The sequence below is a fragment of the Dermacentor andersoni genome, chromosome 2, assembly GCF_023375885.2.
Source record: "Dermacentor andersoni chromosome 2, qqDerAnde1_hic_scaffold, whole genome shotgun sequence".
In the NCBI taxonomy this organism is placed as follows: Eukaryota; Metazoa; Arthropoda; class Arachnida; order Ixodida; family Ixodidae; genus Dermacentor; species Dermacentor andersoni.
In genome coordinates, this window is record NC_092815.1 from 171740959 (window position 1) to 171766629 (window position 25671).

Consider the following 25671-nt stretch of genomic DNA (forward strand, 5'->3'; position numbering starts at 1 on the left):
AATAAATTTAGCCCTCTATCTCTCTCCTAGGAGCACTTTAAAGCCGCCTTCATAGGTGGTAACAGCTGCTGTTCAGTTTTTGTTTCTTCGCTTACTACGACCAATGGTATCGACAGAGGATTTGGACCATTAGATGCATATTTCTCAATCTGTTTATTACATAGGCCATTCCACGCCATCTGTACCAACATTGACACTCGACCAGCTGCGATTTCCTTCTAAATGCTTCACGCGCTTGCATATACAGTGAACTCTCACTTGAGTGAACTTCACGGGACCGAAGGACATAGTTCACTTAACTGAAAGTTCACTAAACTGAATATTCACTAGACCAACATAAGACATGGCCTACAGAGTCAAAAGTTTGAAGTGCAATTGATGGATCAAAAGACATGCCATCCATAGTGTTAGAAATGTGTGAAATGAAATTTTTACATATCAACCAGTACAAGGTTCATAACAGTTATAATTTATTTATTTATTTATTTATTTATTTATTTATTTATTTTATTTATACGTACTGCAGCCTCGGTGAGGCTATTGCAGGAGTGGGTAGTGAAAAAAGAAGGAAAGCAAGAAAACGAGATACAGGCACAAAAAAATATGAATATCAAGTATATGTAATTGCTTTCAAAAATTCTTGAATAGGTAAAGAGCGGATGCATCCAGGCAGTGCATTCCAGAGTTCAATGGACAGTGGAAAGAAGCTGTGCTTGAACATCTTCGTTCGGCAAAAGAAAGGGATAAGGTTGAGATTATGAGAACTCCTAGTGATAGAAGGTGGACTAAAGTTCAAATAATTATTTAGTGTATCAAGGCGCTCAGAATGAATCAGCGTGTGTAAAAATTTCATGCATTCTAAGCGGCAGCGAGATGAAAGAACTGTAAGACCTGTAGCTGTATAATGGGAAGAATCGGAAAAATCTCGGCTATAGTTGCGAAAAATGAAGCGCACTGATTTCTTTTGGACTGATTCTAACTTTTTAATATCGGATTTCTTATGAGGATTCCATATGATGCAGCCATAATCAAGAATGGGGCGGACAAGTGTTTTATACGTCATCAGTTTGGTATCCTTTGGAGCCTTACGCAGTGAACGATGGAGGTAACCGAGACGTCTAAAAGCTTTGTTACATATGATGTCAATGTGTTTCGACCATGACATGTCATGGGAGAAATGAGGACCAAGGTATTTAAATTCTGTTACTCTTTTTAAATCTTAACCATGGAAAGTGTACGTGAAAAGTGATAGAGATGGGCGTCTGGAGAAGGACATGGAAACAGTTTTAGAGAAATTAATGTGCATTTGCCATTTCTTGCACCACCTACAAAATTTTGCAAAGGAGTCATTAAGTAAATCATGATCCATTGGTGTGTTAATAATATGATAGAGGACGCAATCATCAGCGTAAAGACGAATACTAACGGACACGCAATGCGGCAAGTCATTAATATATAATAAGAAAAGAAGCGGGCCTAAAACGGAACCTTGTGGGACGCCGGATGAAACACTAACAGGAGAGGAAATAGAGCCGTTAAATTGCACAGACTGAGAACGCTGGGTTAGGAAGCTATGTATCCAACCAACCAGAGAAGGGTTATTTAGAATGGAGTTAAGCTTGTAGAGGAGTTTTGGGTGTGGGACGGTGTCGAAAGCTTTGGATAAGTCAACAAAAATGCCGTCAATCTGTCCGCCTAAATCTAATGACTGACAAATATCGTGCGTGAATTCGATTAGTTGGGTAGTGGTGCTATATCCGCGACGGAAACCATGTTGGTAATTGGATAGGATATTGTGGCTTTCAAGAAATTCCGTGATGTGTTTAAAAATTATATGTTCGAGTAACTTGCATGAGTGGGCAGTTAATGAAATGGGTCTGTAGTTCTGCAGAAGTTGAGCGTTACCGGATTTGTATATCGGAATGACCGTAGCAAGCTTCCAGGATTGGGGAACAGTGGAGGTGGATAATGATTTACGGAAGATAACGGAAAGGTATCTGCTTGTCCAAAGGGAGTAGCGAAAGAGGAAAGAATTGGGTATGTCATCTGGGCCGCAGCTCTTTTTAGTATCTAAATGGAGAATCATGTTCAGAACACCTGAGCTAGAGACGACGATGTCTTCAATAGGAGGGTATGAGTCACAGCTAAAAGGTGGAAGTGAAGAGTTATCCTGTGTGAACACAGAATGAAAATACGTGTTAAAAGCGTAAGCAATCGTGAGTGAATCTGAAACTGCCACGTCCTTAACAACTAAACTGTTAGTTGTGCTGTTACTTGGCATTATCGATTTCCGGAACATACGAGGGTTTGTTTTCATTAATTTTGGCAAAGTAACAGCATAGTAGAAATCCTTGGCAGATGTTAGTTTCTGGCGCAGTTCCTTCTACGCATCATTGAACTCAGTAATTTTGTCAGGATTACCATTTCTTTTAGATTTGCGCAATGGCGAAACACGACGAGATAAATGCAGTAGTCCTCTTGTCATCCACGGTGAATTAATATTTTTCTTTTTTGTTTTCAGGGGAACAAATTGGTTAATACATGTTTCAACAATATTCTCAAAAAACCGTACGGCAACATTGACGTCATTGTTCAAAGATAATTCATGAAAGTTTTCAAACGATTCGCTAAGTGTGTCGGTAATTGCAGCATCATCGGCGCGGCTAAAATCACGAAAAGTGCAGTACTCAATCCGCGGTTTGGGAACAATACAGCAAACCGAGAACAGTACGGCTTTGTGGTCAGAAATCCAGTCAGTAACGCAGCACTGGAAGCCACCCTCGAAAAGACTTGAGCCAAGAAAAACTAAATCTAGGACAGCCGTTTCCCTGGTGTTCTCGTGGACAATCTGTTTAAGACCGAGTGATAGGGAAAGGCGCAGTAATTTTCTTGAGAGTGACACGTCGCCGCTGGTAATAGTGAGAGAGGGCCAGTGAATGCCTGGTGCATTAAAATCTCCCATAAGTATTATATTTGATGATTTCAAATCATGCAGAATGTTGCTAAGAAAAGTGAACTGATCACCACAAGAGCCAGGACGCCGGTAAAACACTCCAATTAGCGCGGATGACCTTTCCAAATGAATCTTGCACAAAAGCAATTCAATTTCACATGGGGTTTCAAGGACTGAAAACTTCAGGTGGGACTGTATATAGAGGGCGACACCGCCACCTCTACCATTTGGTCTGTCAACTCTTACCAATGTGTATTCACTTAACGCAACTTCGGAGTCGAATATGCCGTCATGTAGCCATATTTCCGTAATGCCTATAATATGGGGGGAATGAGCAGTTACTAGACAGATGAAGTCGGAAAATTTATTGAGAAGGCTTCTTGCGTTAATATTTAATACACTGAGGTCATTGGTTTTGCGACGAAGGAGTCAAGGCGGAGAGGCAGGTGCAACGCTATTTAGTGCTGTATTACGATGTACTTTCTCTAATGTATTAGAAGTGCTGTTCCAGTTATAGCGAACTTTATCAATAAATATATGGTCAAACCGTATGCGGACCGTGCATCCGTTGTTCCTAAAACTCTCAGACTCTTCCCAAAGTTTCTTGCGGATATTCCGGACACGTAGTGAAAAATCTTCCGAAATACGGTAATCAGTTTCCTTTAGCTTGTGACCACTTTTTAATACCGAAACTTTCTCCCGATAGTCCAGAAGTTTCATAATCACGGGTCGCGGACGGTCACGTGAAGGCCTTCCAAGACGATGGCATCTTTCTATTTGAGGACAGCTCATTTTAAGTTTATCCTCAAACCATTTCGCAATGTCTGAGGACAGGCGTTCATTATCTTCATCGGAGGACTCTGGCAGACCATGTAAGATTAAATTGTTCCTTCGAGCACGGTTTTCCAATTCATCATTTTTAGTTGAAAGGTTGTGAATTTCGTTTGTTAGACGTGCGAGTTCACTGTTAAGGCTGTCGCTTGGGACGGCAGGCTTATGTGACGAGGACTCCAGAGCGGCCAGACGCGATTCGATAGTCTCAAAACGTGTATTAACAGATTATTGAAAGTTTTTCATTTCGGCGATATCCTCAGCTAATCTTTTCTGCCCGTTCAAAAGCTCAGCGAGCATTTCAGACACCGATGGTTGATCGTCAAAACCTTGCGAAAGGCTCGGATTTTTTTGGGAGCGAGGACCAAGATTGCTTTCAATGTCACCACTCTGTAACAATCTACTAATACAAACCGCGAGCTGCGAGTACAAAGAAATATAAGCAAAGCATCTGCGAGAATGGTGTGGGCAAGGGAGCAGCAGTAAGAATCGGTCATCAGAGCGAATGCAGCGGGCATTCTGAAAGTAACATACCTGCGTAAGAAATAGGCAGCGGGTAAGCATGATGCTCGTACTGCTGCCACCTTGCCCACTGAAGAAGGAAGGATCCGGCTGGGAATTTATAGGCACGATCGTTGACGTCATGGGACTGGGCTTGATTGTGAGTGGACGGTTCAGTGTGCCAGCTATGCCAGGGCTCCGGGCACGTGTGGTGGCGGTCAGATCAAGAGAGTCATCCGGAAGGGAGATAGGACAGTTCGTACAGCTGCCAGCGGAATCACCCAGGGATCTTGACGATGGCGGCGAGTGCACGAGAGCTGTGACGTCAGGAGAGATGACCGCAGCACATTCGAAGTGGCAACAAGCGAGGAAGGCGATCTGCGTAAGAAATAGGCAGCGGGTAAGCATGATGCTCGTACTGCTGCCACCTTGCCCCTTGCTGCCTTTCTCACTTAGCAAAAAAAAAAAAAAAAAAAATCTGTAATCTTCTTCTGCACTTGTACTTTTAAAGCACAGGAAGTAATAAAACTGTCCAAAAAGTCAATGTTTTTGTACACTTCTGGCACAGTTTGCTATTGAGACACAAAGTCTCTCAACTTTCCAATGTACCTTACAACCTCAGCTACAACCTCATCCCTCCAGGTTCTCGCTGCCTCTTGGTCGGCATCCTTGCTTTCACCGCAAATGGTTTTCCACGCGATCACATGCCTATCCCGAAATCCTGTAAGCCATCCACTGCTTGCTTCGAAGCCGCGAACGTCTTGAAGAAGAGCAAATTCCTTCGCTTTGCCCTGCATCATCGGGCCGGACACTGGAATGTTTTGAGATCGTAGGTCGCGAAGACATACCGCAACGACATCGTCTACTTCTTTGAAGTACCCCGTGCAGAGTCGTTTCCTGGCGGAATTCATCGAAGTTTCTCCTTCAAGCTTCGATTTTTGTTTCACAATCGTTGACAACGTCGATGGTACAATTGCATAGTCCTTTGCAACGTCCACTTGTCTTTGGCCGTTGTCCAGGCGCTGAAGGATTTCCAGCTTGTCCGAGAGAGACAGCCGCTTCCGTTACGTCGCACTTATCTCGAAAGTGGGCGCGCGAATTGCCGTTGTTACTTAAAACTGGAAGGCTGAACGGAGTCGATGAAAAACGCACCACGTGGGTCTTAAAAATAAGCCTATGTCCTCTGAGCGAGTTCGTTAAACTGAAATATTGACTGTTCCGAAATTCGTTTAAGTGAAACATTTTTGCATAGAATCTATAAGAAAACTGCCGGGGATTTGCAAAAAGTTCGTTATCCTGAAATATTCGATAAGCCGACGTTCGTACAACTGAGAGTTTACTGTAACACGAAAAGTTATTCTACGACATATTTTCCCCCAAAAACTGTTCTTCAGCTGCTCATAATGCAAGGCACGGAAGTATGCGCCACGAAAGATGCTGCTAGAAACTGCGTTCCAGTTTCAAAAAATTAACGCTTAGATTTCTGCGGAGACTAAAGAGAGTGCTTAAACCCTAAAACTGCATTCGTCAATTATTAACCAATCCTCTCCTTTATATAGGCCATTAAATATGGAAATTATTGTACCCTATTTGGGATATGTTTAGAAAATTTCTCCGTGCGAAAACACAACGTTATACAAGTTAAGCGCTACGACTTATAATTAACGTCAAACATGGCTTTAGGCTGATATAATGTGGAGCCGTGCGCACAGGCAATAATAAACAAAAAAAAAAAAAACATTTTTAGCCTATGTTTAGCCGACATTCGAACGCTTATGCGTTCCTAGTTAAAATATCTTGAACAGCACTCATGATGGCACCTTGCATTGTTTTTAAGCTGAGAAAAGATTGTCAGTTTACGTTTTGTATTAAGCGAGAATATTTCTTAATACGTCTCCTACTACTTTCCAAATTGGCATCTGTTTCGTCTTCGCCGCATACCCTCTTGGGTATGCCATTGAAGGGTGCATATAGGAAGCCCGCACTAGTTCTAAGTTGATTTATTCACCGCTTGATGATTAACTAACAGTCACTTAAACATCCTTACGAGATTTGAATGCGAAAGCATACTGAATTCTCTAAATTATCACCCTAAATTAAAACTCTACATTAATCCACCTTGCTATAATGTGTACCAAACCGTAATCCACCTTCATCCAATTTAATCAACCTTTATCCAACACAAAACATCTTCAATCGACTTTTTTCCACCTTTATGAACTTTAATCCACCTTAATCCAATTTTGGGAGTGTGCCAGGTCGTTTTTTTTTTACAGTGAACGCTGTATATGACAAACATTCCGTAGTTTTTTCGGTGTCCGGCAACAGAAACGGACTTGCAGATTTCTGACAAACCCATACCGGTGCAGTGCGGCGGCGCAGATGTCAAAATTCGGAACAGAATAGAACGCTCCCCGTGAACAATAGTGTGACGTCAAGGTTATCGCAGTATATAAGCAAGAGAGGTATGGGCCCTAAAAGCAGCCGCGTTATGGATGGGGCAGACGCGTATAGTTCGTACACCCGAAGAACAGCATGCATACGAGGAGCGCCGGAGGGAACAGCGACGAGAATGTAAACAGTGCCGGCGCGGAACGACCACCGACGAAGAAACTTCCTGGGATGCTGTGTTGCGCTTTTTGCGATCTACCGGCCTTTGTGAACGTCTCTAACTGGAAAGCCTCTTGTGTGTGTGCCTCCGAGTGTGCGTGTTTTTTTAACGTTTTCCTCTCTGTCCTCTTTGTAACCCCTCTCTCCCATCCCCAGTGTAGGGTAGCAAACCTCCCTGCCTTTCCTCTTTATATGTATATATATATATCCCGCGATGCTGAACGACAGCGACAATCGTGATCCCGGCTAACTCCGAACGAGCAACGAAGCCAGACTCGCAACGCAAAAAATGACAACCATTCCACTCTGTGAAGGTGGAATAACAGAGAAAGCACTTTGCGTTTCATTTGAGAGCTTTGAGTGCCGTCAGCTTTCGCTGCCATTCCATATTTACAGAGTGGAATGGGTGTCATATTTTTGGGCGTGGGTCACGGTGTGCGTCCCACGCCGTGGCTGGTCACGTGAGGTTTCGCAGTGCAAGCTACAGCAAGTACAGCGCCGGGAACGTGACGTCATCACTTGGTCACGTGGGTTTTCTTGCTATCGGATGACAACGCCGGACGCACGCCGGATTTTTTCGTTTCAGGGGAATATAAGGTTTTCGGCTTAAGTTTTCTTCACCTGTATATGCGAGCAGTCATGCCTTACTATACAATCATGTGTCTTTACACGCCACCAAACGCATCGACACCTACGTGTTTTCTATGCGACTATCTGCACTAAAATGTCAAGTTTTTGAAATAGCGTTGTAGATAACAGAAGAAAAGATCGCTTTAAGATAAGTAATTTGAAGAGTTGGCGCGATCTGCTCTGAACATTCCTGCTGAGTGACGTTATGCACTAATGGCGTCGCGTTGCGTCACGTTTAAGTGCGCCTAACCTAGAGCGGTGATCTAAAGGAAAGAAAAACTAAGGAAAGGAAATAAATTGAGATATTTCGTGGTTCACGGGAAGCAGTGAGGCGAAATTAATTGTTGTTGTATTCATTTGTTTTGTGAATGACACGCAACATATATAGTGCCATATATTCAGGGCGCGGTTTTGGCACGTATAACTGTAGAATTAAAAAAAATGTTGTCTATAGGAGACAGTGAGTATAGCGCAGAGCGAGGGGACTCGGGCAACGCTGTCCTCGCTGAAGGTATTGTAGAAAAGAGATTTTAGCTACAGCACAAGGCCATCAACATCTATCAGAAAGAGAAGCGAATACTTTACATTTTATTTTTGGGTAATTCTTCTATTCTATAGTTATGACAGACCTGGACGTCATATATTTTTTTTTTTTACGTTTCCGAAATTTGGCCTGCTTTTTTCGCTTGCAATCGCACACGAAAAGTCGGCTTTTTGTTCGCAAACCTAATTTTCCAGACGAACTTTCACTGACCTTGTCACTGTGTCCATTTTCGCATTAAGGTTACAAATTACATTAGCTATATACCTAATTGAAAATTTTCTTCTAGGATAGAAAGTGTGATATAACTGCTTATACTGTTTTGCATCACTGTGGTTGTATTCAATACAGAGAATATCAGTTATAGATCATCAATCTAGCAAAGAGACAAAGCGCATACAGAGATGTGACTGTCCAGGAATGATGAGTCAGCTCATTTGATTATTCGAACACAAATAAAATAACGATTTATTGGTAATAGGGCACTAGTAGACATCATCTGTGAAATAAAGCGCAATAGCTAGATCAGAGCCCGCATTTCTATCAGTGATCCTCCCCGGTTTATGGATCGCATTGGCCACAGCGAGAAGACTGCTTTATCGGTGCCATTGATCCGCCCCCCGCGTCTTATGGAGGAAGGAAAGCGTAGGAGAGGTCGCGGCTAAGCTCGGATCAATGTAGGAAAGCGTGGCGGAAGTCACGCGGTTTTTTGCTCGAAGGATAACTGACTGGTGTGCCAAAACCACCAACGTTGCCATAGCGACCACGTTCCTGAAGCTCTCGCTGCTGCTCACGGCCTCTGAAAAGTGGGAAAAGATTTTCCGGCTCGCGTCTTTCTCGAAGCACGTTCTGTTCGCGAGAGAAGCTGAGTTTGCAGTGTGGCGTGTAAGCTTGAAAAGTCGTGTTTTGGATGTGTGATTGTCAGCTAGCAACAGAGACACTTCCGTAATCACGGCGAAGGTCTTCGCCGTTTTCTTCGACGTTCCATAGAGAAACACAGGAGCGCGTCTGCTTCACTAAAACTGTTACACACCCGCCTATGTGACTTAGCGGCTATGGTGTTGCACTGCTAAGCACGAGGTCGCGGGATCAAATCTCGGCCGCGGTTGACGCGTTTCCATGGGGATGAAATCCAGAAACGACTATTTCCCATACATTGGGGCTACGTTAAAGATCCCCAAGTGGTCAAAATTATTCGCTAGTCCCCCACTATACGGCGTGCCTCATAATCGGTTCGTGGTTTTGCCTCATAAAGCCCCCAAATTTTACTTTAAAATTTTACAGCTGTTACAGAAATTATGTAGGCTTTGCTCGCAAGCGAATCAAAAGCACAGACTTCCGGCGGCTCGCAGTAATACAAGTTATGCAAGTTCAAAGCTCGCGCCCATCGGCTGCGGTGATACGACTCGAGACACAAAGGGATACGACACACTAACATGGCTGCACTTTTCGCTTCAAAAATGTGACGTCAGCGCCTCTCCTCTTTTATTTCTTTCCTCCATGCCGCTCCTCCTTTTGCTCGGGCGGTAGCTTGAGGTGGCGGCTGAGGCGTCACCATCACCTAACGATGCTGTGCTTCGAAGTGCCTGCAGACCCTACAGGCTGATCGCCTGATTGTCTTGTAAGTTTGCTTTCACTGTCCATCTTTAAATAATATCACACTCTGGAAGAAGTTGAGCGTACTTCTTGGTCTTGATGTTTTCAGTTTAAACCAAAATACGCTACACCCTATAGCTACAGATAATGAAAGATTGATGTATTTTTTTTTTATTTTAGCGCAATTCGCTAGGTAAGTTAAAGGAACAGAGAGCGCCCAATATGGCAGGAAAATACTTTCTCGTGTGAGTCTACATGTGCATGTAGAATGTAGCCATGATATATTAATGCGAAGCATCTTTTGGCTATTTTGGGTACGTTCTATCTGTCTGTGTCTGTCTGTCTTTTTACGCTGTCATGATGCTGCAGTGTTCGTTTCTTTACCTGACGATGATGATGATCATCATCATCAGTCTGGCTACGCCCACTGCAAGGCAAAGGGCTTTCCCATACGCCTTCAACTACCCCGGTCATGTCTTAATTGTAGCTATGCTGTCCCTTCAAAATTCTTAATCTCATCTGTCCACCTAACTTTCCGCCGCCCCCTGCTACGCTTCCATTCTCTTGGTATCCAATCCGTAACTCTTAATGACCACCGGTTATAATCCCTCCTCCCTGCCCTGCCGATGCCTATCTATTTTTCTTGAATTCAACTAAGATGTCATTAAGTCGCGTTTGCTCTCTCACCCAATCTGCTCTCTTCTTCTTATCTGCCCCACCTCCTTAACGTTACACCCATCATTCTTCTTTCCATAGCTCGCTGCGTCGTCCTCAATTGAAGTAGAACCCTTCTTGTAAGCCTCCAGATTTCTGCCCCGTAGGTGAGTACTGGTAAGACACAGCTGTTATACACTTTTCTCTTGAGGGATAATGGCAACCTGCTGTTCATGATCTGAGAATGCCTGCCAAACGCACCCCAGCCGATTCTTATTCTTCTGATTATTTCAGTCTCATAATCCGGATCCGTGGTCACTACCTGCCCTAAGTAGACGTATTCCGTTACTATTTCCAGTGCCTCGCTACCCATCGTAAACTCCTGTTCATTTCTGAGACTGTTAAACATAACTGTCGTTTTCTGCAGATTAATTTTTAGACCCACCCTTCTCCTTTGCCTGTCCAGGTCAGTGAGCATGCATTGCACTTGGTCCCCTGAGTTAGTAAGCAAGGCAATATCATCAGCGAACCGCAAGTTACTAAGGTATTCTCCATTAACTCTTATCCCCAATTCTTCCCAATCTAGGTCTCTGAATACCTCCTGTAAACACGCTGTGAATATAATTGGAGAGATCGTATCTCCCTGCCTGATGCCCTTCTTTGTTGGGATTTTGTTGCTTTCTTTCTGGAGGAATACGGTGGCTGTGGAGCCAATATAGAAATATTTGAGTATTTTTACACATGGCTCGTCTGCACCCTGATTCTGCAATGCCTGCATGACTGCTCAGGTTTCGACTATATATAAGGGTTGGTTATATTCCGCATATTTCTCTATCACCTGATTGATAATGTGAATATGGTCTATTGTTGAGTAGCCTTTACGGAATCCTGCCTGGTCCTTTGGTTGACGGAAGTCTAAGGTGTTCCTGATTCTATTTGCAATTACCTTAGTAAATACTTTGTAGGCAACGGACAGTAAACTGATCGGTCTATAACTGTTCAAGTCTTTGGCGTCCCCTTTCTTATGGATTAGGATTATGTTAGCGTTTTTCCAAGATTCCGGTACGCTCTAAGTCATGAGGCATTGCGTATACAGGGTGGCCAGTTTCTCTAGAACAATCTGCCCACCATCCTTCAACAAATCTGCTGTTACCTGATCCTCCCCAGCTGCCTTCCCCCTTTGCATAGCTTCCAAGGCTTTCTTTACTTCTTCCGGTGTTACCTGTGGGATTTCGAATTCCTCTAGATTATTCTCTCTTCCATTATCGTCGTGGATGCCACTGGTACTGTATAAATCTCTATAGAACTCCTCAGCCACTTGAACTATCTCATCCATATTAGTAATGATATTGCCGGCTTTGTCTCTTAACGCATACATCTGATTCTTGCCAATTCCTAGTTTCTTCTTCACTGCTTTTAGGCTTCCTCCGTTCCTGAGAGCATGTTCAATTCTATCCATATTATACTTCCTTATGTCAGCTGTCTTACGCTTGTTCATTAACCTCGAAAGTTCTGCCAGTTCTATTCTAGCTGTAGGGTTAGAGGCTTTCATAGATTGGCGTTTCTTGATCAGATCTTTCGTCTCCTGCGATAGCTTACTGGTATCCTGTCTAACGGAGTTACCACCGACTTCTATTGCACACTCCTTAATGCCCACAAGATTGTCGTTCATTGCTTCAACACTAAGGTCCTCTTCCTGAGTCAAAGCCGAATACCTGTTCTGTAGCTTGATCTGGAATTCCTCCATTTTCCCTCTTACCGCTAACTCATTGATCGCCTTCTTATGTAGCAGTTTCTTCCGTTCCCTCCTCAAGTCTAGGCTAATTCGAGATCTTACCATCCTATGGTCGCTGCAGCGCACCTTGCCGAGCACGTCCACATCTTGTATGTTGCCAGGGTTAGCGCGGAGTATGAGGTCCATTTCATTTCTAGTCTCGCCATTCGGGCTCCTCCACGTCCACTTTCGGTTATCCAGCTTGCGGACGAAGGTACTTTTCATTATCCGCCAATTATCCCGTTCATAGAACTCTACTAATAACTCTCCCCTGCTATTTCTATAACCTATGCCAGATTCCTCCACTGACTTGTCTCCAGCCTGCTTCTTGCCTACCCTGGCATTGCAGTCGCGAATCAGTATGTGTATTTTTTTTTACTTTACCCATCGCCGATTCCACGTCCTCATAGAAGCTTTCGAGTTCCTTGCGATCATGACTGGATGTAGGGCCTGTACGACATTCAATTTGTACCTCTTACTAAGTTTCACAGCAAGACCTGCCACCCTTTGGGTAATGCTATAGAATTCCTGTATGTTACCACATATATACTATACTTAATAATCAGTAATCCGACTCCTAGTTCTGGTGTCTCCGCTAAGCCCCAGTAGCACAGGACGTGCCCGCTTTTTATCACTGCATATGCTTCTTTTGCCCTCCTAACCTCACTGAGGTCTATTATATCCCATTTAGTTCCCGATAATTCCTCCAATAGCACTGCTAGACTCGCCTGACTTGATAACGTTCTAGTGTTAAACGTTGCCAGGTTCAGATTCCAATGGCGGCCTGTCCGGACCCAGAGATTCTTAGCACCCTCTGCTGCGTCACAGGTCTGGCCGTCGCCGTGGTCAGTTGCTTCGCAGCTGCTGGGGACTGAGGACCGCGGTTGGATTGTTGTATTCATACAGGAGTTTGTGGCCAAGTATTGCACGAGGGTGGCCAATCGTGCTCTGGTGAGGGAGTGCGTTACCGGTTCTGGTCACCAGGATCAAGCCGCACTCCAGGCCAGTTTATGTAATTCCATATGTTGCAGTGCAGCGCAGTGCAACATCTCACGTCACCTAAGACCACGTGATGGCCCTCGGCGCGTTAACCGTGGTCGAAGGACAAAAACTTCGTAACACGATGAGGCATGTGTCCACTGCAGCGAAAATCCAGAGACCACTGTGCACATCCTATTGGAATGCGAAAGGATTGAACCAGTGAGACCCTTGGGCAACGCACACTTTCCAGAAGCGATGGGATATGAAGTGGACGGAAGCATCAACCGCACAGCATTCGAGATAAGCAAGAGACGTTTAGGGTATTGGTGGAGGAAAATCAGGGAAGAGATTGATACGACCGGATCCGTTACAGGCATATGTAGCGGTACAAGGTAGTTAGGCAAGTTTTCAGAAAGAAAATAAAGATTAAGAAGATGTATGCTAAAATGCTAGAATGAAAAGCATGAATAGCAAACTAGATTAACCACCATCATGACCAGATGAGTTACATATTCCGGATAAGTGCTCCGGGGTGTATAAGCTCGCATTCAGTTTGGCTATCGTGGCATCGCGCCAAAGCCCTCGGCTCATTACTGAGGGGGCTTATGTTTGAATCTCGTGTTCAAACATTTCTTACTATCATTTCTTAAGATTTTCTGCATTACTGCATTGTTTCCCCTTTTCACTTGTAGTCTTTCTTTCGTTATGTTTCTCTACTACGCCTGACACAGAGGGTTCCTGCTAAAGGGAACAAAGCGACCAGGCGCGAAGCGCACGGGTGGAGGCTTACGTATTCACCTTTTTCCTGGCGATTCTGTGGCCGCTGCCATGCTTGATCATGTGGTAACGCGTCGATTGGTCACTTCAGTTGCCTCCGTGTTTACAATGCATGCGCATGACGCCGGCACGGCGCAGGAAACGTCCGTCTCGACGTATATCGTGGAAGCTGAATGTGTGGACGACACGAAGTTTGGCCACAGCTTTAGAGGACGTGCAAGTGCTTTCAGAGCTCATTACGTCTTGTCCAAACGGCGTGAGCAGCGTATACAGTGCTCGTACTAAAAGCGCGGTTTAAAATGTATTCCAATCTGTCTAAACCTTCCGATTATGAATGAAAACAGCACGAGTGTGTTTTATTCTGCCTTCTTTATTTGGAACACCTTTTGAAGCAAAGGTTTGTCATGTTTGTGACTCAGTAAAATACCTCGGTGCGTTCACTATCTGATTGTTTAATTTCAGCCTAATCGCTGGCATGTGTACTTAGTTGCGATAGATTTGTTCTTGCTGCGCGCAAGGCTTCGAACGTAAACGTTCTGTGCTTTGTGATAGCTTGTAGCAAAGACGGATTGTCGCTAGTCACTTGGTTGTTCTGTCAAACGTTACGAAATATACAGCTTTGAACATTCATTTGTTGTCGGTGTCGTCGCCGTCACTCATGCTTCGACGTACTTCAACTGTGCGCCCATTCACTGATTCTTGATACGTCGGCGGTAGAGCGAGCGTAGATTGGCGTGTGAGTAGGGGTGGATATGTCTAGATAGTTTCCCAGAAACTTAGTATACCAGTAAATGGGGCTACTTCCTTTTGATACGAGCGGTACTCACTCTTAATTGCCGAAGTTCCGGGCTTTAAGTCCTTTGCTTGGATATTAGCGATACAGCGCTGGCTGCCAGATGAGTGATTTTTTATCTTCGAGGTTCATCCATGGAACGCATGGCGAAGTGCAGGCAACGTAGGCAGTCCTTGCGTAGCAGCGGCCACAAAGATTGACGCCATTCTTTAACACGCGAGTCAGTGCTTTGCAGCCACCTACCGAGCACGTCTTGCCTCCATCGTTCCGTATTTTGCAGCATGTGTTGAGCACAGTGTGTTTGCGAACACGCAGTTGCATTTCCGACAGCTGGTCGCACAGTAGCAGGGCAGACGCAGCAATAGTTTCGTATTCGTGCGCTTTCGCGGAAGCAAAGTGTGGCGCGTCGCCGAAAGCCCCATCTCGCTCCCCTAGAGCAAACTATTGTTCGAAAAGGTCCAATATGCCACTTTAGCGGCCGCAGATCAACAATTAATGACACGTACGTGTGCCGTCGCCGACGGCCATGCCACTGGCTAGGCACTAAAGCCGCACTGCGAAGTGGCGAACCTTGTTAAGGGCGCCCCAGTGACACGGGCCAACCACTGACGACAAAAAGCTCCATTGGCTACTATGATCCTGTTTGGACGGAGGTTAAGGCGGCCGAGGAAGCAAAGCAAGCTAAGCGCGTCGTCTTTCTTAGTATTTACGCGACAGCACATTTTGAGGCACAAGTGAGACAAGATTCCTCAGAAAAAAAGACCCCGCGTTTCTGTCTGGGGACTTTTTGCGTTGGGAAATCGGGAAACAAAAAATCTCTCGTCGACTTAGGGCGCGCCGCAGACTGCTACCGCCACCTCTGAAACAATTGTGAAACGAGCGCCGCTTGCACCTCGCGTACTAGATGTCACCAGTTCGTTGGCTTAATCTCAGAAGCCTCAACATACTTGTGGCTTCCAAGCAGAACTGCTGTCGTCACAGCGTTTCGGAGGCGCCAGCGTGTAGACGGTGATGGATCTTTACGTCGACAGGGGTCGGTAGCTGCTGGCGTCACCCGCACGCTGCAGCGTTGTAGGCTTGTGTAGGAAGGAAAGGAATAATAGAAAAGACATTTTGAAATGTTGGACGAGTCATAGAAAGAGCAACAACTGTCATGTAGGCATGCATTCAGTCATTGTTAAGGGGAAGCTTTAGCTCGGGCCCAACTCCGACGCGGCCTATTCAAATACATGTAAAAACACAAAAACGTTTTTCTGAGATAACCCCTGGACCGAGTTTAATGAAATATATGCCATTTAAGAGAGAAAGCTGAATTCTAGTGACTGTTGCAAGCAGAATTTTAATTTAGGCCCTGAATTTTGTTACAAGATTTTTCAAAAATACGAAAGTTTGAAAGAAATACGAGCACGATGTTTACAAATTCGTAGCCCTGCATCAAGAACAGACATCGCGGTTCTGTAAACGACATTCATTAGACCATTGAAAGTGGACAAATTTTTTATGTCATTTTACATCTTACGTGAATTTGTGACGTTGTTTACAAGCGCGCTGCAAAAGCTGTATCTCCATACTACTCAATTTTTTATATTCATGTGTAACATGTCAATTTTGTGCTATTTAAATTTGTTATTATATGCAATTGACACAATTCTGTTATCTTATTTGGTTGCTAAGTTACAAAGTTGTAAACTTGATAGTTTCGTTTTTTGAAAATTTTCATTTTTTGCCGATTTTTAATAAATGATTGAGGACTTAAATAAAAAAAATTCGAAACCAACAGTCACTAGATTTTAAGTTTCTCTTTTATATGCAACAAACCTCGTCAAATTTTGTGCTGTGGTTGCTGAGAAAAACGAATTCGCCGTTTACATGTATTTAGATAGGAGCACCCGAGCTAAAGCTTCCTCTTAAGAGTACAAACATCAGTCTTCTTTCCATAGCTCGTTGCGTCGTCCTCAACTAAATACTTGAGTGACAGTTTTAACATAATTAACAGCTTACATATTTAACTCGTGAAACGGCGAATAGGAGTGCCACGGTCTAAGTTTGCAGTCGAGCTCGTTCCATATTCATAGTGGGCGTGCCCTGCTCATAGGTGGTCGCCGCGAAATGGCACTCCTCTGCCTTGCTGCAAGAGTCTCTCGACGCATTTCTTGACTCCACGTGTCTAAAGCAGGGGCGACATAGCCGCGAAACAAGTCAAATTTGTGCAAGAAATTGCACATTTGTAAGCCTTTAAATCTAGATGAGCACAGGTTTGAACTTGATGAACTATACTCAATATGGCAGAGTGTGCTCTCTCAAGTTGAGACCATTCGCGCCTGCATCGACAAACGTACTGCCGAGCTATGCATCTCTGAACGTCGAGTGAGAAGTTAAATTTAGCCCCGATTGCGTCACGCTCGGCACGACAGTGGGGCCATCTGTGCACGTGAGGCATGCATGATCGAGTAATGGCCTCTTCATCTACGCTACGATGCCAAACTAAAACGCGTGGGTAGTACGTTTTGAAAGAACTAAGCGATAATACTATTGCATGCTGTGGTTGCAGCTGAACCGAACGCATACTATTCGCAATAACCTATAGTAACTCAGACAATTCTTTTCGTTTCGGCATAACTAGCTAATTAATTAAGTTTAGTTATCCAACATTTTAATTATTCGCTGCGGACCCGAAGCATGATGAGCACATTTGTAGAGCACCTTCAGAAACCACCGATGGAGTTGTTCCGCTAACGATACGTCTCACGTATACCTTTTTCACCCTTTTATTCAGCTTTCTTCAACCGATATTTTTAGGGTTGCAAAGAAAGCCCGGGAGATATTGAGAAAGCCACTTGGCGGAGGGTTTGCATTAGAATTGTGATGTTCTCAAGCGCGCGTTCAGCGAACAAGGTCGGCTGCATCCTGACTGGCGACGAGGAGCGGCAGGACATTCTTTATCTTATCTGGAGCGCTCGGCCAGCAGCATGCATTTTTCCGTCATCCGACGGGAGCCGCACATGTTCACAGAACGCACGCTTGAGAGCAGCACGATAGCACTGCGCAACCGCTCCGTCACCTTGCTCTTTTTATATTTCGCGGATCTTGTTTGCAACCCGTATAAAGGGACTGCGTTAGACGTATCGCAAAGGAAACAACTCGATCGTGGCTTCTGAAGGTGCTCTACAAATCTGCGTATCATACTTGGGGTCCTCAGCCAATAATTAAAAATTTGGGTAATGAAACTTAATTAGTGAGTTATGGGGGGAAAACGCCAAAGTTATTATAGGCAATTGCGTATAGTATTCGTTCAGTCCGATTCGCTTGCGAGGCGCCCTTGATTTTCATATTCTTGGCTCAAGTTGTGCCGGACACCCTGTGTTATGGAGCGCATCGTGTCATGCTTTCCAGACAGACACACACATTTCCCAGGGAAGCAACTCTCCAATGTTTACATTTCAAAACAGTGCTGCTATTGGCCACGCTTCGGTGAACAAAGTTATCACTAACCGCAATATCAAGCAGCTTTACCAATGAGCGCTGGCGATGCGACGATCCGCACTTTGTATGGATACGCATACACAGATTAGAACAGCGTCCTATTTTCCACTTTGTTTCCGACGGCAGCCGCCACGTATCGCCCATAGCAGGATTCGAGGCTATCTGACACGCCCTCTTACGTTCCCGCTCGTATTGTGCACCATAACACCGTAAAGAAAAGGCGTTTTTACTGCCTTGAGGGTAAGGTTCTTATCCATGGGATTGACTAGCACTCGCAAGAATGCAAAATTTGTTACGGTGTATAGCTTCGAGAAATCATAATGAGTGACCTGGCCGTCCCAGCACGTCCGTGAGGCGGCGGCGAGACAAGCCCTCGACGTCCCTTCATGGGAGGCTTAGGCCCGGCCATCATAAAGTGCTGGTTGTACAATAAAAGTTTACTCCTCCTCCTCCTCCTCCAGTTTTCGAGTATTAATATGAATTAATGAACGCTATTAACGCGTCATATAGCAGTGAAATACTACTTTTTACAAGTGGAAGCACCGACTGAAGTCTGAAAGATTTCTTTCTCATATGTCAGCGACGAAAGTTGTCACCCTTATTTGCAATGGGCCTTGACTTACGGTCTTATTTTGTTTCATTTGATTAGAGTAGGCACATGCAGGTGCACTAAAGTAACGTATGGATGACGCGAACGGATTTCTCAACAGTTCCGTTGGACCATTAGGAAACAAATGTACCAGTTTCGCGCGAAAGTCGAAGCATCGATTGCGATAGCAAATTGGCAGACAGCTAAACGAATGAAAGGATAGTAGATTCATCGACCGTAGAAGCTTATAAACATTTGCCCACTAATTAAATAACAAGCATGGTGTCACGGATGCACAAGCAAACATGAACACATCTCAGTCGATGACCGTGGTAACTCGTTGTAAATACGCTGGAGTGAGCAAGCGTGGCAGCAACAGCGAGAAAATTGACCTTCCTGCTGCGTCTCGCAAAAACGCGAACTAAGCGCCCAAAACACAGCTCACAGGCGGACTCTGTCCCCGTCGCAAATGGCTTTCAAGATACAGCGGTCCAGCCGGACGGGTGAGAGGGCGCACAGCTGCCTGGGCCACCTAGAGTAGAGCTCGCCCCCCCCCCCCTACCCTCACTCGCCTGCCCCCGGAGCCTTGCACTCGATGGAAGAAGGCGCGCTTCCTCCCCGGTCTCCTCGCTTGCGTGTTCGAGATTGAGCCACGATCGCCGGCTCACTTTCGCGCGCTTTAACTCGCACATACAGCATGCGGCGCGCGGCGACAATTTTATCGCCTTTGCAATTTATACGGAACCTCACGGCGACGGCGACGGCAGAAATGCACCTGGAGTGTCCATATAATTGATATACCCATAAAATGACCCTAACACAGTGTCGGGTCACCAGATATTGGAAGTGGCGCGTTCCAATAGATTCATTTTTAAAAAAATGCGCTAAGCTTGCGGACAGGAAGTATTGCAGCTGCTTAAGGCGCTACTTACCGAAGCTTCCTGTTCTCTGTGCTGCACTTCCCGGAGCAGCTCACGAAGCGTAGGAGCGCGGCGGGCACTTGAGGGCTGTGGTCGCAGAAGTCCAGTGATTTTCATGGGAGCCATCAGCACGAACTGCACGCAAAGAAATGGCAATATAGACATAATGCAGGGCGTATTGGTTAAACCCCATTCGAAGTTATTAAGCCCTTCTTGTAACAAACGAGAACAAAGGGGGTTAACCGAGGGGCCCGATTTTTATTACTCATATCATAAGAAGCCAACAAACACTGACACCAAGGACAACATAGGGGAAATTAGTTGTGCGTAATGAATGAAATGAAGAAACTATAAATTAATGGAAATGAAAGTGGATGAAAAAGGAACTTGCTGCATGCGGGGAACGATCCCAAAACTTTCGGATTTCGCGTGCGATACTCTACCGATTCCTCGTCCGCTTTCTCGGGTATTTATGTTTCCTTGTAGAACCCTGGGAGTGTTAGCCAGCGCCACCCCTCACAGACCTTGGCGGCGGACGTGGAACATCATTTCTGCCGCAGGCGTCACGAGAACGTGATCGTTTTGGGTGAAGGCAAGCGGTCAATAAACCCACACGTGCTACCTGAAGGCGTCAATGTTGCAGGATTCGAGACCCTCGTTATGTAATAAACGAGAAGAATGGGGTTTAACGGAGGGGCCCGATTTTTATTAGTCATATCATAAGAAGCCAACAAACACTGACACCAAGGACAACATAGGGGAAATTACTTGTGCTTAATAATTGAAATAAAGCAACGATAAATTAATGGAAATGAATGTGGATGAAAAAACTACTTGCCGCAGGTGGGGAACGATCCCACAACCATCGCACATCGCGTGCGATGCTCTGTTTATTCATCCACTTTCATTTTCATTAATTTATTGTTTCTTTGTTTCATTTATTAAGCATAAATTATTTCCTCTATGTTGTCCTTGGTGTCAGTGTTGGCTTCTTACGATAAGCCCTTCTTGTGTGACATGGCGGAATCACACATCTCCAGTGACTTGGAATCAGGCATTCCCATGCGCTTCGCGCTACATTAATACATTCGATAACTAAGACTAAACCACTAGTCTGACATATGTCTCCTGAACTTAGAGCTTATATTTATGTAGCAAAGTTAAAGCGCCTTCTCCTTCCATGTGAACATGCTTGGTTAAATTTGCAAGGTAAATGTACCTCTTAGCGAAGCTTCCATAGCATCCCATACGTTCAAAACATGGTGGTTAAACGGCGGTTCATGGGACTTAGCGCCATCTGTGTGACGAGGGAACACTTCCGGCGGTAAAAAAGAAAAAGAAAATTGTGACGCCATATACGTTAAAAACAGAAGTGACGTCATTTTGTTCTCGAAGGCGCGAAATGTGTTTTGTTGGCCAGCCATTAGAGCTGTATATTCAAATGCCGCCGGCGCGGAATGCGATGCAGCATGCAGATGCTCAGCCGTAAGGGTGTCGATATTGTACCCGTGCACAGAAGATACTCTATTTGAAGTCCGACAACAGGTTTAGGTGTAGAGTGCTAGTCCCATCGTCGGACGCCAAGCTCGTCGGCCAGCGCAGCCGCACAAGAACACCTAAAGTAAACCATTATCTGGCACGCGTAACACAACTTTTAACTGAGCAGTCACTGGCCACGGGGTGGGCGAGTTGATTATACGTGATCACAACGAAGGCGCCCAATAAAATAACGCACGAAGGAAGGCGACACGGGTCAACCACGTGTTTTATTGGGCGCCTTCGTTATAATATTGACTGAACAGGTTAAGTAACGATGAAACTACCCGGGCCATCAAATTCCGTCAAACGTCAACTAGCAAAACAACACAACGTGTGAGGGTGGCGTGTTGTAACAGATGAACTATACGAGCGCGCCTTTGTACACAGTTCAAGAGCTGCATTGCAATGGAAATCATAGCGGCGTCAGCTCCCCTATTTATGGTGCATAACGGAAAAGAAAGCTGTATATTAGCAAGAGAGAGAGAGAAGCAACTTTATTGAGCCGAGCTCGACATCTTCTTAGACGCCGTCGATGGCAGGACCCATATGCTTCCCGATCACGGGACCCATATGCATCCCTAGCCGCCTGGCCCCTGGAGATCAGGACGAGCTGTGTCTCGTATTAAATAAAAAGCAACTCTTTTTTTCTCGAGCAATGTTTTATCCCGCCTCACATAGTCGCGCTTCAATGGCTGCTCAAATACGCGCCCTTGCTGATTTCGGGGACAAATTTGTTCTGCACCACTTTTCGCCCGAAGGTTCGCGACCTATTTGAGTCGGCCTTGAGATTTGTACGGGTGGTTTGTGCATAAAAAATGCTCGCTTCGGATATCGCCAACCGTTTAGCTTAATATAAGGAGTCGTGCGTCTTGCTGCAAGCTTAACGGCGGTGGTGCACCGTATGATGTGAACAACGCGTCGCTCTAGGGTCGCCAGGTGCCGGAGCTGACAGCGACGCTATCAGGCTGCCTTCTACAAGGAAATCTTTTGGCCAGCCTGAATATTTTTCAAATCGAGTACGGACGTCGAATCGAGAGTTTGTTTTCCCACAGCGTCACTTGACAGTTTATATGCATATTACAACGAGGAATTAGTACCTTGGCGCATAAGTGCAATAGAAAAGTTTGCTGAAAATTAGTGGCACTACACTGTGACGTGCTTTAGCACTGCTGCTTAACCATTTCGGGTAGAATGATTCCAGCAGGTATCTTAATGTTTCAGAGAATGTATCCCACATCGAGAAAAACAAACAATATCATCAAGAGAAATAGAGCGTCAGCAACGCGAATTACATTGGCCTGTCAACAAGTTCTACGAAAAGTCGCGTACATTCCCTGGTTACGGACTTCAATATGTACTAGTGCCTATGATTCTAAGGCGTCAATACATTATGCTGTACCGGCTGTGGCTATAGTCGTGCATAACTGGATGGGCCGACAGCCCTACCTGAGTGAATTGAAACGAAGCCGGCGCAGTGCCCGCGATGTACTTTCCTGCCCTTTCCCTCACCTGCAGAAGCTAGAGCTCGTAATTGGTTGTTCGAGTGGCGTGAACGCGCGCCTATGCAGCTGGGCCCCAGGGGTGAATCTCCGCGTGGCTGCCATTGGCTGTTTTTAAGCAGACGCTCTTTCAACGCTAGCGCCAAGTACGGCCCTAGCAGGGGCGCGATAGCTTGGCGAAATGGCGGCGCACACAATTGTTACGTTGTCATGACACCAGGACCAGCAGCTGTGCGGCGCCTCCTCACCCTTGAGCTCTTTGTTTCTCTTTGTTTTTATTATGACGGCTCGCGCCGCTCCTCTTCCCCCTTCGCCATGCCCCGCGCACCTTCAGATTTGCTATCTTTTTGCCTATCCGCAGCGCCTCGGCTCGTTCTTTTTTTTTGATCGCGCGCGCCCGCAGTACCCCAGGCATTTTTTGTGAACTGGTGCGCAGTGCGCCGTGGATTCTTTATGCTTTAGCACGCAGGCAGTGCGGTCCATATTTTGAGTGTGCCAGCATATGCCAGAACATATATAAGTTTCACTTCCAACACAACAAAACTTTGGCCTCGTTTCATTGACTTCCGCTTCCGAAAATAAATAATTTCGCATTACTTGGAATGATACAGGCTCAGAAAATAAACAAAGTGAGAAATGCATGACATGTACATGACAACTAAATAACACAAAAGTTCAGACAGTGAAATGCAAAAAAAGAAAACTCGAGAAAACGTGAGAATCATTTTTTATGCACACATACGAAACATTTTTGTATAATGCCCTAAAGACCAAGGTGTAGAAGAGATTCCGATATGCGCACTGAGATCTTCTGATATACTCACTGAGATATTGCACAAAACTTGACGACGTGTTATGACAGTCATGACAAATAAAGGGAAAATTAACTGGTAATGGCAAAAAGAATGACATGCAAAATACCTAAAAATTTTAATGAAATGCTAAGATTGTTTTACTGGCAGCCATAACAAGAAAAAACAAAAGCCTACTTATAAACCAACAGAAAAGTATACGAAATGTGTGACATGTTCATTACTACTGAACAAAATGAAAAAAAAGACATGGAAGAACAAAAATAACATTGTACTAAAAACGGAAATACACATTATCACATTATTTTGCACTTGGCGCAACTTGAGTAACGGTGGCAATAGGAACAGAAGGTAGTTAGCTTTTGCAGCAGCACACAGAAAACATTCGGAGAAAGTCTCATTATTCAATCAAAGACGAGGTGAAAGAGACCAACAACACGATTTTTCTTTCGCCACGAATGCAATCCGTAGCAGTAAAATTATGTCACTTAATGCACTAAGCCATACGTACTGGGCACTCCTTCGGGTAATAAATACGAACTGCAAAAATCTGCATATATGACACTTGAAATGCTCATGCTTTCCAGAAAAAAAAAAAAGAAAGCTTATCATGACTACACATGAAGGTTGCTCGCGAGGTTTTCCCATCGGTTTACTGAGATGATACATAAACACGAAACGGTGACACACAGAAAAAGAACTAAGGGCAGAATGGAAAGCTGGGCGAGTTACTGAAGTCGCAGAATGAGTCTTGGCACAGAAAAACAAGCCACAGACCAGGTGACAATGAGGAGGAACATGTTTTTGACAGTTTTCTCTACCGGTAAGAGGAAAGTGTAGCACAATCAAGGCGCAACGATGTCTGGAGACTCATGGAGCGCACACATGCACAGGGCCATGTACAGGGTGGCCTTTTTTCGAAAGGGAACACGCGAGCGCGTGGCCCGTGCTCTGCGGAGGCTGCTTAGAGCGCCAGCGTGGCAGCAAGGAGAAGCACTTCCGCTTGTAGTGCCATCTATTGGCGTCCAGAATAACCAGGCATGGCAAGCGCCTGTTAGAATTAGCTAATATTCACGCTATGGGTTTAGTGGGGAGCCAGAGCTCCGTACTGCAAAAAATGTACGCGGAAACTCTACTATAATTGTCAAAGCGTGTATAAGCATAGCCCGAAACATCAAGTTGCCCCACCCCCAAAGTTAAGCTGGCCCACCCCTACTAAAGTCTTCCCCGTGCATTTTATGTGGACCCTATGTATATCTATAATTACTGTATCTAATCAATCTTTTTCAGTTCTTCCTTATTGCTTATAAAGCTAACAATCATCGATACTTACGCGATTATAATGATTAAATGTCGTAACTTCGTACATTATGCATTTTTGCGCAGATAAAGGGGATTGCACTTTTCGCGTGGCGGACAGATCTTGCGGTACTCGCCAAAGAATGCTTCCGCATTAAAATACGCTGGGAGTACCTGTTAACTAGCGGGCATATGTTGGTCCTTCCAAGTTTCCAGTGTGCTAGCGTACCGAGCACGCTTTGGTAGCATAACACACTACGTTGCAGGCCGCGCCAGTTGCGCATTCACCTGGCTCATAGGCAAGTGGCTTCCGCTTGCCTATCAGCTGTGTCTGGTTGCTCTTGCCTCCAATAGATGACGCTACCATCGGACGTGCTTCCCCTTGCTGCCTGTTGGTGGCGCTCTAAGCAGCCACCGCAGAACACAGGACACGCCGCTCGCCTGTCCCTTTTCATAAGGGACCTCCCTGTACATGCTTCGCCTTATGTCCTTTGGTCTGCCCGCTCAGCTGTTGTGTTTAGGCACCCGGAAGAACCTTGCAGGGCTTGTTTTGCGGTATTCGTGCACGACTGCACGATGCACGAGCGGTGCGAGTCGTGAAACGGGTGAAACATCGCGGAGCACAAGTAAACAGCTATCGAGGACCACGAAACTGTCTACGCCGGTCAACGCACAGCAGCGCACGCTTTCCCATAACAGCAGATAACGATATGTGAAACTTCATGCAGCGGGCTAAGCTATCGCCGGGGAGGCGGGCGCGCGCGGTGACAGCAGTCGAAAGTGAGGGAGTTGCGAGGGAGGGCAAGGGGAGAGGAGCGGAAAGGAGCGTTTAAGAGCGCAGCCTCCTGAATGAGAGCGAATCTAGGAGGCCGTGCAAGGGAGGTGAAGT

At 45.2% G+C, this 25671-nt stretch overlaps 1 pseudogene; it reads right to left on the reverse strand.

Moving 5' to 3' along the window:
• Positions 1 to 2264: 2264 nt before the first annotated feature.
• Positions 2265 to 25149, reverse strand: LOC126540878 (uncharacterized; annotated as a pseudogene).
• Between the last annotated feature and the right edge of the window lie 522 nt (positions 25150 to 25671).